Below are 16,121 nucleotides of genomic sequence, written 5' to 3' on the forward strand. Positions count from 1 at the left end.
TACTCCTCCATGAAAATGCATGGAAAACAACAGTTCAAAGCAAAACTACACTAATAGACTGTAATAACTGAGCATCGGTACACATATCACTTTGCATGATGTGTGCCTAATCATTAAGCTGTTTTCTCCTGCACTCTTGCTGCGGTCTACTTGCCCATGTAACTTCCTCTGCAGCGTCGTTAGAGGTACTGGGTGCATCACACGATAACCCTACAGCACTCTCATATTTGGAAACAGGCACAGCCATGCTCGCTGTTAGTATTGTGTACACCTTTTCCTGTACTTGTCTCAAGTTAGTGAGTGTCTGTAGGCACAATGCATTTGCTTTTACAGCAGCAGAGCACATTTGTATGGCCTCCTTTAAGGCACTGGTGATTTGATCATTGTCCTTTAGAATTTCACATTGCATTTCCACACTCTTAGCAACTGCAGTTGCTACACGATCCACAGATAACACAGTTTGCTCATATCACCCTGTATGTCATTCAAGGCCCCCATAACAGTTATCATGTTTGCATGTGCCACCAAATCCCCTTTCCTGCGAGTACCCACTTGACTTTTGATATAAGCATGCATTTGCTGCAGTGCATTGGTCTACTTTTCAGTGAAGACAGGTAAACAGACATCATCATCAGGGCCCTGCCTGCATGTTGTATCATTAGCCTTCTCCAACAACAATAGGGGATGGGTGGGGAAGATGTCTTCTGGCATTGACTGGTCCATAGGGGCTTCCTCTGTGTAATGCACCATGGTCTGTGCATCTTCAAAGTACTCATACAGTACAATCTCAACGTCCTCCTGTTGTACATGTGGCAAAGTCACATGCTTCTCTGCTTGAGGGATTCTTTTTTCAGACTCTGCTACGGCCTCCACACATATATTGCCTGCCAATAAGGCACCTGCACAAATCAAGACAAGAAGACAGAAGTGAGGCCTCATTTCACCAAGGCCCTCCCAATGTTACAAATGAAGTGCTGGAAAAATGCATGAGAGGGTTAACAACCGCAGATTACCACCACACAGTCAGGCAGCAAGGAGGTAACACAAGTACAAGCCACTTACAAGAAATAAATACTTCTATGTCTGGAAGTGCCTTATGTGAAAGAACTGGTGGGATAAGTCCAGATCATAAAAATACTTCTGTGTACCCCAAAGGAATTGAAAGGCCCCCATTGGTCAGTTTTGCAGGTATGAACGTTGAACAGCTGGCACCCAACCAAACATTATGTGCAGTAAATAATACAAGTGGCAGATGGTTTTTCACTTACCAGTGTCCAGTGTATCCATGCATCCAACACCCTCAAGGCTCCCGAAGTCCATGACAGCAAGAACTTTTAATTTGGCAGCTGAAAAATTTGGGTCGTATGGAGATCCACCATTGGTACCCTTGTTGTACTCCTTACACTCCAGATATTTCTCTCTGACCCTGCGCGTGGAACATGGTACCACTTTTTCTTCAATTCATCCACTGTGCACAAGGTTTTTGATACAGCATTCACTTTCACAGCAATGCTGTCCCACGGGTTGTTTTTTTACAGACAGAGGGGTTTGGTGGTCCATAGCACCAAACAACACTGCTTCATGTGCTATCACCTCATCCACAAGGATACCCAAGGCCACCTCATTGAACTGGGCCTTTTTCTACGTCCCCCACTTTGCTCATCAAAATCTCTTGCATCCGTCATGGAACAGTGCACTTTCACCCCTTGTAGCGTATGGGCTGCTTCCTTTGTTTTCCACAGCAGTCCACACAACTTTTACAAGCGCCCCTGGCGAATTTCAAGGGTTTTTCCGTTTAACTTGTAACCATAACGTCCCTTTGACAAAGTTTTTTCACTGAATTTCATAGGTTTTTAGTAGCGCAACTTAACCATAACGTCCCTTTAACAAAGTTTTTTCACTGAATTTCATAGGTTTTTAGTAGCGCAACTTAACCATAACGTCCCTTTAACAAAGTTTTTTCACTGAATATATATATCAATACCAAATTGGGAATCCATTCCATTTCAGCGACTTGTACAAAATGCAAACCATGGTACATTATGCTCTACCTGCAATTCAGATAATCGCTCCACGTTAGTAATACAAACACATAGTAAATACATAATACTAATGCTTCTACGTTACAATGCAGATGGTAACAAAAACAACTGCAAGCTGACTGGATTCACACATGGTCAAATATCACTTGGTAAGAAAACCTTCACAACAATAGGTATAATCTACCACGCAGGAGCCACAACCAATTCAGGGCACTACACTGCATATATAAAAAAGAAATCCGGATGGTTTGAATGTAATGATAGTACCATTACTCTAAAGCAGAGATTACCAGGAAATCTTACAAATGTTTATTTGATGTTCTTAAAACCAAAGTTTGATAACTAAACTGTATTTAAACCCTAAGTAAACTTGTGTTAAAAAATATAAACTGTTAGAATACTCCAAAAGCTATCTAACTGCTCAAAGATTCTACAACAACTAATCAGATAAATGAATACCACTAAATTAGACCAACAAATACATAGTTAGAATACGCCAATTGGTATCTAACTGTCCCAAAATTTAACACTATCCAAATAGATAAATCAATACCACTAAAATATATCAAAAAAATAGACAGTTAGAATACGCCAATTGGTATCTAACTGCTCCAAAATTTTATAATATCAAAACAAATAAATAATATGTTACTGCTCCAAAAAAATACAACAAGCCGAAGTATTAAGCATTAGCCAGAAACAACAAGTGAACACTGAAAACAAACAAACAAATAAACTGTAGCATAACAGAAAAAGTTTTTTTTTTTAATCCAACATGGATTTTTTTTTCTCCCACAGACCCAATGATTTTAGCAACAAATACAGAAACTGAGCAAATTGCACAGTACTCTGATTTGTAATCTACTAAATATGAGGGTCCAAAAAAAAAGTATATTGATTATACAATGTACTAAGTCATTACAAAATAGTAATACTAACATGCTATTTTCTTTTATCACAGAAATGAACAAGAAAAACATGGACTCCCGTTACTAGACCAAACAGTAAGTATACAATAATAAGGAGAACCATAGCAGCATATCACATCCATAGTATCTAATACCTTTGTTCCTTATACATTTGTTTTTCACCCAAAGTTATAAGCAAATATGAATGTGATATGCTGCGGTGGTTGTTGCCAGGGCATAGAGTCTTGGGTGCATGGCCAAATGGCCATGCACCCAAGACTCTATGTCCTGGCAACAACCACCGCAGCATATCACATCCATAGAGTCAAACATGTCAACTATGGTCTATGGAAACTTTTAATGTCCGCAGACATTTAGAACACTTTCAACTTGCCAGCGAACAATACGGACAGCGTTTTCAGGACACCCCCTACGAACATTTCAGAACAACACGATAGTTCTTAGAACACTTTCAACTTGACAACGAACAATACGGACAGTGTCCTCAGGACACCCCCATTTTGTTTATTTGCGAACATTTCAGGACACTGCGAGTGTTCTTAGAACACATTCAACTTGCCAGCGAACAATACGGACTATGCCTTCAGGACACCCCCTACTAACATTCCAGGACACTGCGAGTGTTCTTAGAAACGTCTTCAGAACACCCCCATTTTGTTTATTTACGAACATTTCAGGACACTGCGAGTGTTCTTAGAACACATTCAACTTGACAACGAACAATACGGACAGTGTCCTCAGAACACCCCCATTTTGTTTATTTGCGAACATTTCAGGACACCATGAGTGTTCTAAGAACACATTCAACTTGACAGAGAACAATACGGACAGCGTCCTCAGGACACCCCCATTTTGTTTATTTGCAAACATTTCAGGACACTGCGAGTGTTCTTAGAACACATTCACTTTGCCAGCGAACAATGCGAACTACGCCTTCAGGACACCCCCTACGAACATTCCAGGACACCACAAGTGTTCTTCGAAACGTCTTGAGAACACCCCCATTTTGTTTACTTGAGAACATTTCAGGACACCGCGAGTGTTCTTAGAACACAATCAACTTGACAACGAACAATACGGACAGTGTCCTCAGAACACCCCCATTTCATTTATTTGCGAACATTTCAGGACACCATGAGTGTTCTAAGAACACATTCAACTTGAAAGAGAACAATACGGACAGCGTCCTCAGGACACCCCCATTTTGTTTATTTGCAAACATTTCAGGACACTGCGAGTGTTCTTAGAACACATTCAACTTGCCAGCGAACAATACGGACTATGCCTTCAGGACACCCCCTACGAACATTCCAGGACACCGGGAGTGTTCTTAGAAACGTCTTCAGAACACCCCCATTTTGTTTATTTGCGAACATTTCGGGACACCGCAAGTGTTCTTAGAACACATTCAACTTGACAGAGAACAATATGGACAGCGTCCTCAGGACACCCCCTATGAACATTCCCCGAACACCGCAAGTGTTCTTAGAAGCGTCTTTAGAACACCACCATCTTGTTTATTTGAGAACATTTCAGGACACCACGAGTGTTCTTAGAACACATTCAACTTGACAATGAACAATACGGACAGTGTCCTCAGAACACCCCCATTTTGTTTATTTGCGAACATTTCAGGACACCATGAGTGGTCTAAGAACACATTCAACTTGACAGAGAACAATACGGACAGCGTCCTCAGGACACCCCCATTTTGTTTATTTGCGAACATTTCAGAACACCGCGAGTGTTCTTAGAACACATTCAACTTGACAGAGAACAATACGGACAGCATCCTCAGGACACCCCCATTTTGTTTATTTGCGAACATTTCAGGACACCACAAGTGTTCTTAGAACACATTCAACTTGTCAGCCACAACCCCATTCATATTTGTGAACATTTCAGGACACAGCGAGTGTTCGCAACGTCTTCAGAACACCCCCATTTTGTGTATTTGCGAACAATTCAGGACACCGCGAGTGTTCTTAGAACATATTCAACTCGACAACAAACAATTCGGACAGCGTCCTCATGACACCCCCATTTTGTTTATTTGCGAACATTTCAGGACACTGCGAGTGTTCTTAGAACAGTTTCAGTTTGCTTGCGAACAAAACGGACACATATTGAGTCCTCAGAACACCCCCCATTCAGTTTATTTAGAACATTTCAGAACACCCGTGATGTCCGCAGACAAATCGAACACAAAAAGAACGTCTAACACATAAAAAACACCACTTTCATCCTATCTCATACACTCCCACCCTCCCCAAACACTCCTACACACCAACACACTCTACTAAATTCAAATTTTGAACAAAGTTTCACCGCGCTGTCCGCGGATGACCGCGAATCCAAGATGGCGGGCACTACCGAAAATCTGACGCGCTTCACTCTCCACGCCGTCCAATCAGCGAACACGTTGCATGTCCACGAACATCACGCAAGCCGATTGGCCAATCAGGACACTGTTCACGGAGCGAACAGGGAAGTCCGTCTGCGGACCGAACACAGATATCACTATTTTTTTTTACCTACTTTTTTGTCATTTTAAAAAAAACTACTGGACGGATTTTCACCAAATTTGCAAAAGCACGCTTTCGGGACCAAGCCGCTGCTCCTGGTCCAAATTTGGTGAAAATCCGTCCAGCGGTTTGGGCTGTAGACGCGAGCAAAAATTGGGAAAAAAAATGTTTGGGACCCCCCCTATAACTTTGCCCCCCCTTAACGAATCCTCACCAAACTTTGCAAAAATATTCAGAGTGACCCAAATACTTTTTTTGCAAAGTTTGGTGAGGATCCGTCCAAGGAGAGCGAAGTTATAAGCCGCCCAAAAAGTGCTCTTCCTATGGAAACACCAACTTAACTATAACTACATGGCCACTACCGTGGCCATGTAATACGCCTGTCAGGTGGTGCTGACAGATAAGAAATAAGATTAGAATGACTCGTTCTTCTTATTCCTTTAGCACATGTGTCTTTTAGGAGGGTTTTTTTGGTATATTGGGATATTTTTGATCAAATTGAAAGACTGATGAGCTGGCACCGTTGTTGTCTTTTGCAAGATTTGGAGTAAAATTCAGAATTTGATGTGATATAATCAAAATGCCAGCAGCATAGTCAGTAAAGAAGAACATACACCTATTTCCAATGCAGAACAAGCTCAGAACCGTTTTTCACCATATGGAGCACACATTGATACACTGACAGTGGTGCCACCATCGAAATAGAAGGGTGGCATAGACATCTTTAGCATGCCCAATGCTTCATGCACACTCACAAACCCAGAGCCAGGTTGTGTGCCAACACCAGAACCAGAGCCTCAATGACAGAACAAGGTAGTCAAATGCTAAGTGTTCCCACAAAGTCAATGCGAGGGACTGCTAATATGTGTCAAGCAGGTATTTAAGAAAGTCGCTGAATTGTGTGTACTTACAGTAAGCACTGTATCAATAAACTAGTCAGCTACCATATTTTAATGAACAGCAGAACATGAGGGTGGTATAAGGAAAACAAGAGGCACATACATTCCTATGTAGACACTGGAAAATCTCTTCTGGGAAACTGCTCGAAAATGTTTCATAGTCCATGACAGGCAAAATAGGGGAGAGCCCCTTCAAGACAAGAGAGTACATAGAGTGTGGTGGCACAAAATAGAAAAGACATTGAAAGTTGATAAAACCAACCAAAAGTGAAAACATGAATATTAATATGACTGTTTTTGTACTATGTCTACGGAATTTGTTTTTATATTTAAGCAATAAACTTAGAGCTGGGGGCCATTACCAGGTAAGGTAATGCCCAGGGCATGTGTTACTGGGATACTAATAGTTATTTTTTGAGAAACTCCATGTTTGCCGGAGGCAAGTAGTCCCTTCTCCCTTTCCATGGCAGCCATTGCTGCAACAGAGACGTGCCGGGCACCAGGCAAGTGGTTCAGGGGTGGGTGGGGGATTTGGAAATTGGGGTGCAGGGAAGGAGGGCAAGGGAGGGTGGGGTGCACTTACCTGAATCCTAGCAGGGAAGATGGTGGTCACCCGCATCTGAGGAGGGTCGAAGTGGGGGCCTTACCATGTGGTAAGGCCCCACTTTTGAGTGTCTTGGTTGGATGGGAGGCCACTACTCCCCCACGGTCGGATGCTAACATTTCAAAAACAACTAAACGAAAAACAGTTTCATTCATTTTTTCCCCTAGTAATAACATTTTTAGATAATAAAGATTGGGGCAAAGGTTGTTTGTGCCATTCGATATTGAACATGCAACACAATCTATGGTAAATTATTCCGCTCCATTTTTGGGGCAATGGCTACCTTTAGATAATCTGCACTCACTCCGACCTTATCAGAGTAGTCTGAAGAAATGTGATTAATGGTCTGGATTCAATGGATACTTGGAAACACAATAAACACACTACATAATATATCACCCTCTACTCTCATCCTCATGTTCGATTCTCAGCTACATGTTTGATTGCTTTACAGAAGAAGTGTCAAGGTGAAATTGACGCATGCATACATTGAAAGACATGCTCAGACCACAGTCATAGCGATGCTCTATCCTAATATGTATAAACCCACAGGTGGACTTTAGTTAAGTCATAGATGGACGAGTCCTTTATTGGCTCCATTAATAAAAATTGAAATCATTTATAGAGCTCCCTCTCAAAGAGTGGTCATTGAATTCAGTAAAACATGCATTAGAGAATCCGTGTTCTGTATTATGATGACTGGATTCATTAAGATTACAAGAGCAGCCGCACTGGGATATACAAAAAATGGTAATAGCTTGGTAATAGCTTGTGCAACACCAATGAAGGAGCAGCTGCCAGTGAAGGATGTAATAGTTGATGTAATGATGCCAACCATCTGAGAACATAACACCTACTTACTTAATGGAATTATATGAATATGTGTCACTCATTGTATGCACTGTTAGGTACACAGTAACAAAAGAAGTGAAATATTGTCCCTCCAAAAATAGAGACACACAAATGTACACTTATCTTCTTTTCCCCCTTAATTAACCATTTACTCGGGTGCGCTGTGAAGCCCCCTGTCAGAGCAAAGACCAAGTGGGTATTCCCTTGCATGACATATTATGGCAGCTGAGACTGGCGAGCTTCCTTGGTGTTGCACCAAGGTCCTTGTTGGGAGGGGACATGAAAAATGCTAACAGTGCAAAATTGTTGCCTTAAGAACATCGGCCAGGAGTTCCTTATGCGCAGTGACTGTTACTAGGTACAAACTGGAATCTACAATTGCACAACATACCCAGACCTTAGAAAGCGTCCAATGATCTTCTGTCTGCCATCCTTGATCAGTTACGAAAAATATCTTGCATGATTATATTGCATAACAACTCAGACGTAACAAAACACACTGCTCTTCAATGTGTATTTCCTCTTTGCTGCACCCCTCTCTTCAGTTCGTTCTGTCTTTTTTGTATGCATTGTTGACCCTTGTCCCACAGACTCCTCTTCTCTTCTTTAGCTGCTTTGTATACTTTGATTCCTGACCTCTGCCTAGCCATGGATTGTCTCTACTTGTCCCCCAGTACAGTAGCTACCTGGTTTTCTCCCTGCCTTCTTTACCATCCCTCTGAGACCAATGGTTCCTTTTTAATTTTTTTATTCTTACAGTCTTGTTTTTCCTTACTATCCCTGTGAGTTCACCTCTTCTCGTCTTCTGAGGTCTGGTGCTTTCTTCCTGGCTGCAATCATTCTGCATCTTTGTTCTTGTGCCACTGGGATTTGTGTAGACTTCCATCAGTCCTGGCTCTGTGGACATCCTTCTGTGTGCTCCTACCTTCAGAATGTTTGTAAAATTCATTCTGCACATCTGTGTAATTGAATTTTGGATTAAATACCCTCTCATCATGTTATGAAGCTTGCCTTCAACAGGAATCTACACCAGACCTTCCTTACGTTTATTATCATACTGAAAGATTTTGTTGGGTATCTCCTGTCTGCACATCTCTTGTATATTTCTGGTTTTACACTACTCCTGTATTCACCTTTGTTTTTCCTCTTTCACAACTTAGAGAATCATAATTCTGGTATTTCCTCCATAACTTTCCTTCCATCTTGTTGCACTCGATGATGAATGACAGGGGAGGTTGGTGGGGGATAGTTTTGCAGAACCCTCAAACCTCTATCACAAATCACATGTGCATTGAGATTGCTGAGCCCATAAACGTAATAGTTGCATAAAGCATTTCTTCAAGAATTGGGAACTCACATTACAAGAACTATGAATTCCATAATAAGAGTTCACACACCCTTGAATAAAACAATATTGAACTAGCTTTTATGCAGAATAAGGCCACGACAAACCTAAAGTTGTACTGTCTGATTTCTGTAATAAATGTTGATCTTACCTTTATGCCAACATTCTAGTGAATCATCCAAGTAATACCATTCCTGAGATCGTTTGTGATCACTAACTTGGCTGTATTATCCTAGGGAGCGTAACCACTTAGGACAACAATGTTGTTAGTGTGTAGAGGAGGTCCCAGACATGGCCAGCACCCCTGCCTCCCATTGCGAGTTGCCAGTAAAATACTTGCCAAGGTATGTGACGTATGAGGAGCAACTGAACCAAGAGAGAGCCACATTGGGCCTCTGCCCTGTTTACAGTAGAACATCTGTACCTGTCGAGGCGCCCGTAACCAGACAGCCCTGGGCAGCATGGTACCCAATCAGACAACCCTACCAGCCGCTGATGTGAAACGAGGAGTACTTACAGACTGTCGATGAGGAGACACAAAGGGCCCTAAGGGAAGGTAAATGGTAACGAAATGTGGGCCTGGACAAACTTGCACAATGGACTAAGGCGACTCGCCAACGCAAGTAACCAAGAAAACAGGTACATGAGACATGAAAGACAACACAATGTTGAAACATAAAGAAACGTCATAACTGAGAACCAAGATGGAAGAAGAAAACCAGCTGATGTGTGTAAATAGGCTTGAAACACAAGAAGCTAAGAAATCGACACTGCTTGCATGCTTAGTAGAAGAATAGAGCGGAAAGCGCCAGCTATGTATCTACCTCAAGAAAGCACAATGTACACATGCAACTCTATTTGGTAAAGCAGAAATAGACCCAGGCGGCCAAGGCCTGACTGGCCGAGTTTCATATCCAAGCTCAAGCCAAAGAAAAGAGCGGAATTGAAACTTAACAAAGGATGGCACATGGCTGGGAAATCGAGGTCAACCCAAGAGGTGAGGAGGCGAGCTTCAGCAGTAGAGAGCCTAAACTTCAGAGCATACCAGCCTGCCCCGCGAAGGTCAAGATAAGGAGGCCCAGGCAGGTGGTGGAGCTACATGGAGAATTAAATACACAAAAAGCTGGAAACTGAATCAGATTCACGGTGAACCAACACATGACCAGCCAGGCGCGAAGATGTACCACCGTCTGATGTCACCCAGATCCAAGGGTGCCATAACTTTATGTGATTAGAGACTACAGTTTCGAGGCTTTCTTTAGCCAACTAATTGACACATCGCCCTAAAACACTGATTGATGGAAGGAGGCAGGGTGAATCCTGGGACACCAGGCACCTCGGTGTCTATTCTGCATGCTGCTAATGAAAGTGGAGATTTATGTTTAGGGGTGTAACTTACCCAATCACAAGGGACCATGTAATCTAGGGTCCTATAGGCACTGTAACCAATAGGACGTTGTACTTGTAGTGACGTCAATCACATGTGGTGTAGAGGGATGGGCGTAGACGCCCACCTGATAAGAGTTAACCAATCCGCATGCGCTATTGTCATATACAGATATAGCACCTATACTTAAGTTACCTTTCCTAACCAATTATATCGCATGATGATTTTTTATGGAATTAGACGTCAATGATGACGAGTTTAGCCTATAAAAGCGGCTGTTTGACTGCAGTTCGGGGAAGTCGGAGCGAGACAGGTGTTCGCGATGCTGCTGATTTCCATATGCTGATGTATGTATCATTAAAGTGACTTCCCTTTGCCAACTTATTGAGTCCTGGTTATTGTGCTAGTGTATGTGAATCCTGCACCCTGTCCTCACATGGTTCAGCTATCTTGTATTACAAGTTCTCGAGGGTGAGTACTGACCAATGGGCCCGTCAGTAATTTCCTCTCCTACAGAACAATTGGTAGCGTGAGGATGGTTTTGGCCATCGATTGTTGATAATCGATTGATATAGTTATAAGACACCCTTAGACCGACGTAACTCTGGGCCTTTGGTTACATCACAAGTCCTTTACCATTCCGGCTGAGTAGGCTAAGAAGCTCCCCGTGGACAATGATAGTGTAAAATTCCCCAAAATCTGCAGTGGGTCTGAAGGAACCCGCCTTTCCAAGCATAACCCTTCTCATTCCCACGGGCAACGGATCGGACGAAAATTTTAAAAGCAGGAAGAGAAGGGGGGGTGATCCCGAAGTTCCAGAGAGGAAAAGAGGCGATCGGTAAGTGAAACAACTAAACCTGTTACCTTGGCAAATGTTTCACAGGCCTTAGAGTAAGAAGGGGAAAGGTAACGGAGGGTGGCGAAAAAAAATAAAGTAGCTAGAAGTAGAGAAGACGGCATATATTTAGAGGGTTAATGACTCGAGTATAAACAGAAAATATATAAAACTTAAAGGATACCAAGGGGGCACCTGTGCTAAAATGTAAAGAATACTAGGGGGGCATCTGAGGTAAAACGTAAAAGAATACCAGGGGGCACCTGGAAGAAAACGTAAGGATTACCGGGGGGGGCACCCGAGAGAATAATGAGAATTTGCCTTGTTCCTGCACTTTAAAGAGTGGTCAGAAGGAACGTGAACCCAGAGCCCACAGACTGGACAATAGGCTACGTCATAAGGGGGTTCGTTCAAATGCCATGGTTGGGTATCAATTATAAGGCAGGTATATGTATGGCCAGCTGGTGTCTGTCTAGTCTGTCAAGTGTCTGTCACATGTGTCTTGCTGTATGTTAAATGTACAATAACTGTATTGATGATTGATTGAAATGCATTTCGGCTTTACGCGATTCTGTAACTAAGAGGGAATCACCAGCAAATTGATGGTTTCTTTTGAATAAATGGATAGAACTAATCTTGGCGGGAAAAGTTGGATTGGAGCTTGCGGTTGTGGTGCTCGCTCATAACAGTGGGAAGATTAAAAAATTGTGTAAACATTGTTGGTGTCGAAATTAAGAATGGAGGAAGTTACCCCACTTGCGCATCTGTGTAAGCAATTGCCTAAGCATGCAGTAAAATTGAAGAAATATATCCAGGAGTGGGTTAAGGTTACCGCCAATAAGATGTTTATGCCGTGGCCCCAAAACGGGTCATTGTCTAAGGCTGTTTTACAGCACATGACAACATATCTGCATGCCACGTATGCCGGCAAAAAGCTTGAGAAACGCCTTGCCGTTCTCAAACTTTGGAAAAGGTTCGAGCAAACAAAGGAGGAAGAACCACCTGCAGACTGGATATTAAATGTATGCACGGATGGGGGTGAGACGACTACCGCGCCACCAGCCCTGCCAGAACCAGTCATTGAGAGAAGCAAGTCAGTGGGTCTTTACCAGATATGAGAACTCAAAGCAACCACAGGGTACAGTAACCCTGCATATGAGTCACCTACATGTAGTAGTGACCAAACTAAAGAACAGGAGCAGGAAATTGATTTGGCCTCCACAGTCCCGAGGGACAAGGAGAGGCGTGGCGATGGTAGTAAGGATCAGGCACAGGCTAGTGCACCTCTTGATAAAGAGAGAGAGGGAAAGAAGCGGAAGGAAGTGATGAGACAGCATTCGGGAAAGACGAATGGATGGGAGGACAGATACTATTAAAGCTAGATGGAAAGGGAAGTGATGATGTAAGGATGAGAGGAAGGCACGATAAAGAGCAAAGAAAGGAGAAAGAAGCAAGGGATGAAAGGATGAGAAAGAAGGATAGATTAAGGCAAGAACAACTATATCGCGAAGAGTAAGGAATACCGCTCAGTCGCACACAGTATGCAGCCTATGAAAAATACAGGCTGAACATGTTAAAGTTGGAGGAAGAAAGAAGAGTGCACGAAAGGAAGGTAAAAAATCAGGAAGACGAGGAGAGTAGAAGGGCAAAGGAACGTAGAAATGAACAAATGAGAGAAGTAGATAAGGCTAGAGAAGAAGCAAAAAAACGAAAGGAGACAGATGAGGAATTGGAACGAAAATGCAGACAAAGGGCACAAGATCCTGAGTATTTGGAGAGGGTAGTCATTAAACCCAAACCTACAGTAGAATGGGAAGACATAGATGAATTCTTTCCTGCAAGCGATGCGGTACTGGGTCAAGCGGGACAAATATTGACGATGACTTTGATACCAGGAGCATCAGGGAAATGATTGATAAAATATATGATGAGATGGGACTGGAACTAGGTTACCAAGGGGGAAGGGAAGATGAGCGCTTAGAGAGCACTCAGCTATATGACACTGAGGATACCACCCAAGATAGTGGGAGCAGGGGACTGTCCTTTGACAGACTGGAGATCAGGCAAAACGAAGAGGATGCAAGGAGTTGCGTAAACTGTGATCATTCAGGATCCGACTCCGGTGGGGATACAGAGGATGAGGCACATGAGGAAGGGAGGCGATGCGAAAAGCCGCTCCCTCGAGGCCAAGGGGTACGATGGTCGGACGCCAGTGAATCTGAACCTAGGTCATTGAAGCCTACCAAAGCACTTGGGAAACATGAGGGAACTGTACGAGGATTCAATTCAACACTACAGCTAAGTCAATGCCTAGTCTGGGATACTGAATGGAAACCCTTATTGATGTATCTTTATGTCCAGTTCATGAGTTCTGGATGACTACCCCTATATAACACCCCTCTCTTGGAATCCCCCTGACCCCACTGAGCCAAGAAGTAGTTTTGTTTTGCAAGTTAAAAGGTTTATTTGAGAATTTAAACAATATATATATATATATCACACTTTATAATAAATTAATAATTGAATATCACACTTAATCTGAGCAGTAATCAATAATGGATAGTCTGGCACTAGCACACTTCTTTATAATCAATGATGAGTGGTTATAGGATGGATAAGATAGCAACAATACTTTTATGGTTTCAAATGGATGCAAGGCGGAATGAAATTGCAGTACAGAAAATAACTTGATAGGGTTTCAGCAAAAGACAATGTAAACGCTTTTCTCTGGCAATTCACTCCCCCCCTTTATGCAATGCAAGGAAATGGAAGAAAAGCACACAGTTCTCAGAAATGCAATCAAATGTAATTCAGTTCACCCCAGCAAGCTTAGAGAAAACAGGTATGAGTTTGAAATACAGGCAAAATGCTTTGAATATGGTGACAATGCAGTGAGAAATATGCTGAAAATGCTTTTAATTCCCTTCAGGAGGTTCAGGGTGAGTGAAATATACTTGGGATGAGTTCAGGCTCACTTTAGCAATGATTCAGAGATGGTGATTAAGAGGCAAACGAATTTTTAGCAAGGAAAGAGATGACTGCTGATGGTTGTACGTGGCTGGATTTTTAACCAAATCGCAAATCGCGGTAAAATTCACGAGTGTGAGAATCGTGATTACGGCACAAGTATGAGGAGTAGCAAGTCTAAGCCTGTTGAAAAGCTGAGATTCTAAGATTTCAGAGGAAAGTTAAACCAAGTTCCTAGCCCAAACGGTTCCAGAGATACGGACGATTAAATAAAGGTAGTTTTTCGGATTTGAAATTTTAAAAGTTCAAAGAGACAGGTTACAGCTTGCAGCTAGAAAATGACATGTGACAGTTAGGAGGCAGTTCTGGTTAGATTAAAATAGATTGAATTATATTATTTTAACTAAGAGATTGGTTCTACACAGTTCTGCTAGGTACTCACAATATATTTTTGAAATAAGCCTCCCCACGGATCTGGTCAGGTTTTGGACTGGACTCCGGTTCTGGTCTCGGCACTTCACAGTGATCTGGGTCAGCTCTCTGGTTCTGCTAACAGCGGTCTGGGTCACTCTGGATCTCTGGCCTCTGGTTCTGGATACTGCTCTGCTTTCTCTGGGTACAGCACTGCTTCTGGATCTTTCTGCACAGCTTTCTCTGAACCCAGCGCTGATCTGCACGGCTCCTGGATGCTGCTACCGCTGTTATTTTTGCTGGATGCTGAGGCCTACTGAGAAGAGTTCTCAGGTTGTGGGTTTAGGTCTTTGATTTGAGTTCTGAATCAAGTTCTTTGGAGTTTTAAAGTCTAAGTGTTGAATCTGGTATCTTCGGGATGTTGTATGGTCCGGCAGAGTGCGTTGCAGCAAATGGAATTGAATGTCCTCTCTAGCTTCCAGTGGCTCTTTTTATGTCTTTTGAAAGAGGGTGTGTGTGCAGCATCACTAGCCAGCCCCTCTCTCAACTGCCCATTGGTCAAGCTTTCCTTTCTCTCTTGATTGGGGAAAAGAAGTGGAGTGTCAGAGCAATGTCATTTAATGGCTTGCAGAAAGGACACTCCCCTGTCAAATTACACACAATCTATATTTGACCTAAAGACATATTTCAAAGATACACAGTGATTTGAAATTACATCCACCCATCACATATCACATGAGGGATACCCTGTTCAAACTCTGCTCTTCCTGGGGGCTTGCATTCAGAAATGGCAACATTTGGTGCTTTTTAGTGGGTTTTGCAACATCGGATTTTTTCTCCAGATTTATACACATGTACACGGCCTGTCCATACATACTCCAGTAAACTCCCATGTCTCTAGCTTAAACACAGAGTCTGTAGTATACATAAATAGCAGGGTTTTGCCCCAGAACCTCACACAAATGGGAGTTTGGGCTTGAATCGAAGGTACATTTTTTAAATGAAGGCTCTCAAAGTTATACATTCCTGTCATTTGATTACAAAGGGTTATCAGTGTTTCTGTAAAATATATGTTTTGCTTTCAATTCAGTTCTCAGAGTGTTGGAGTCCGCCTCCAAGACTTGGGTGGGTCAGTGACCATGCCTCTGCTGGCAGGCAGGCCTTTGTTGACAGGAAACAGTCAAAATCAACATATTCTATTCAAGTGCCAGAGCCTATTGTGTGGTCTCCAGGAGGCTCCCAGCCAGTCTGCCTTCTATCAATCAAGAGGTCATGTGAGATTCTAACTCCTGGTGTGAATCTCTGGAGGTGAGAGGTTTCCCAGC

This window comes from Ambystoma mexicanum, chromosome 7q, assembly GCF_040938575.1.
Source record: "Ambystoma mexicanum isolate Mex_15411 chromosome 7q, UKY_AmexF1_1, whole genome shotgun sequence".
In the NCBI taxonomy this organism is placed as follows: domain Eukaryota; kingdom Metazoa; phylum Chordata; class Amphibia; order Caudata; family Ambystomatidae; genus Ambystoma; species Ambystoma mexicanum.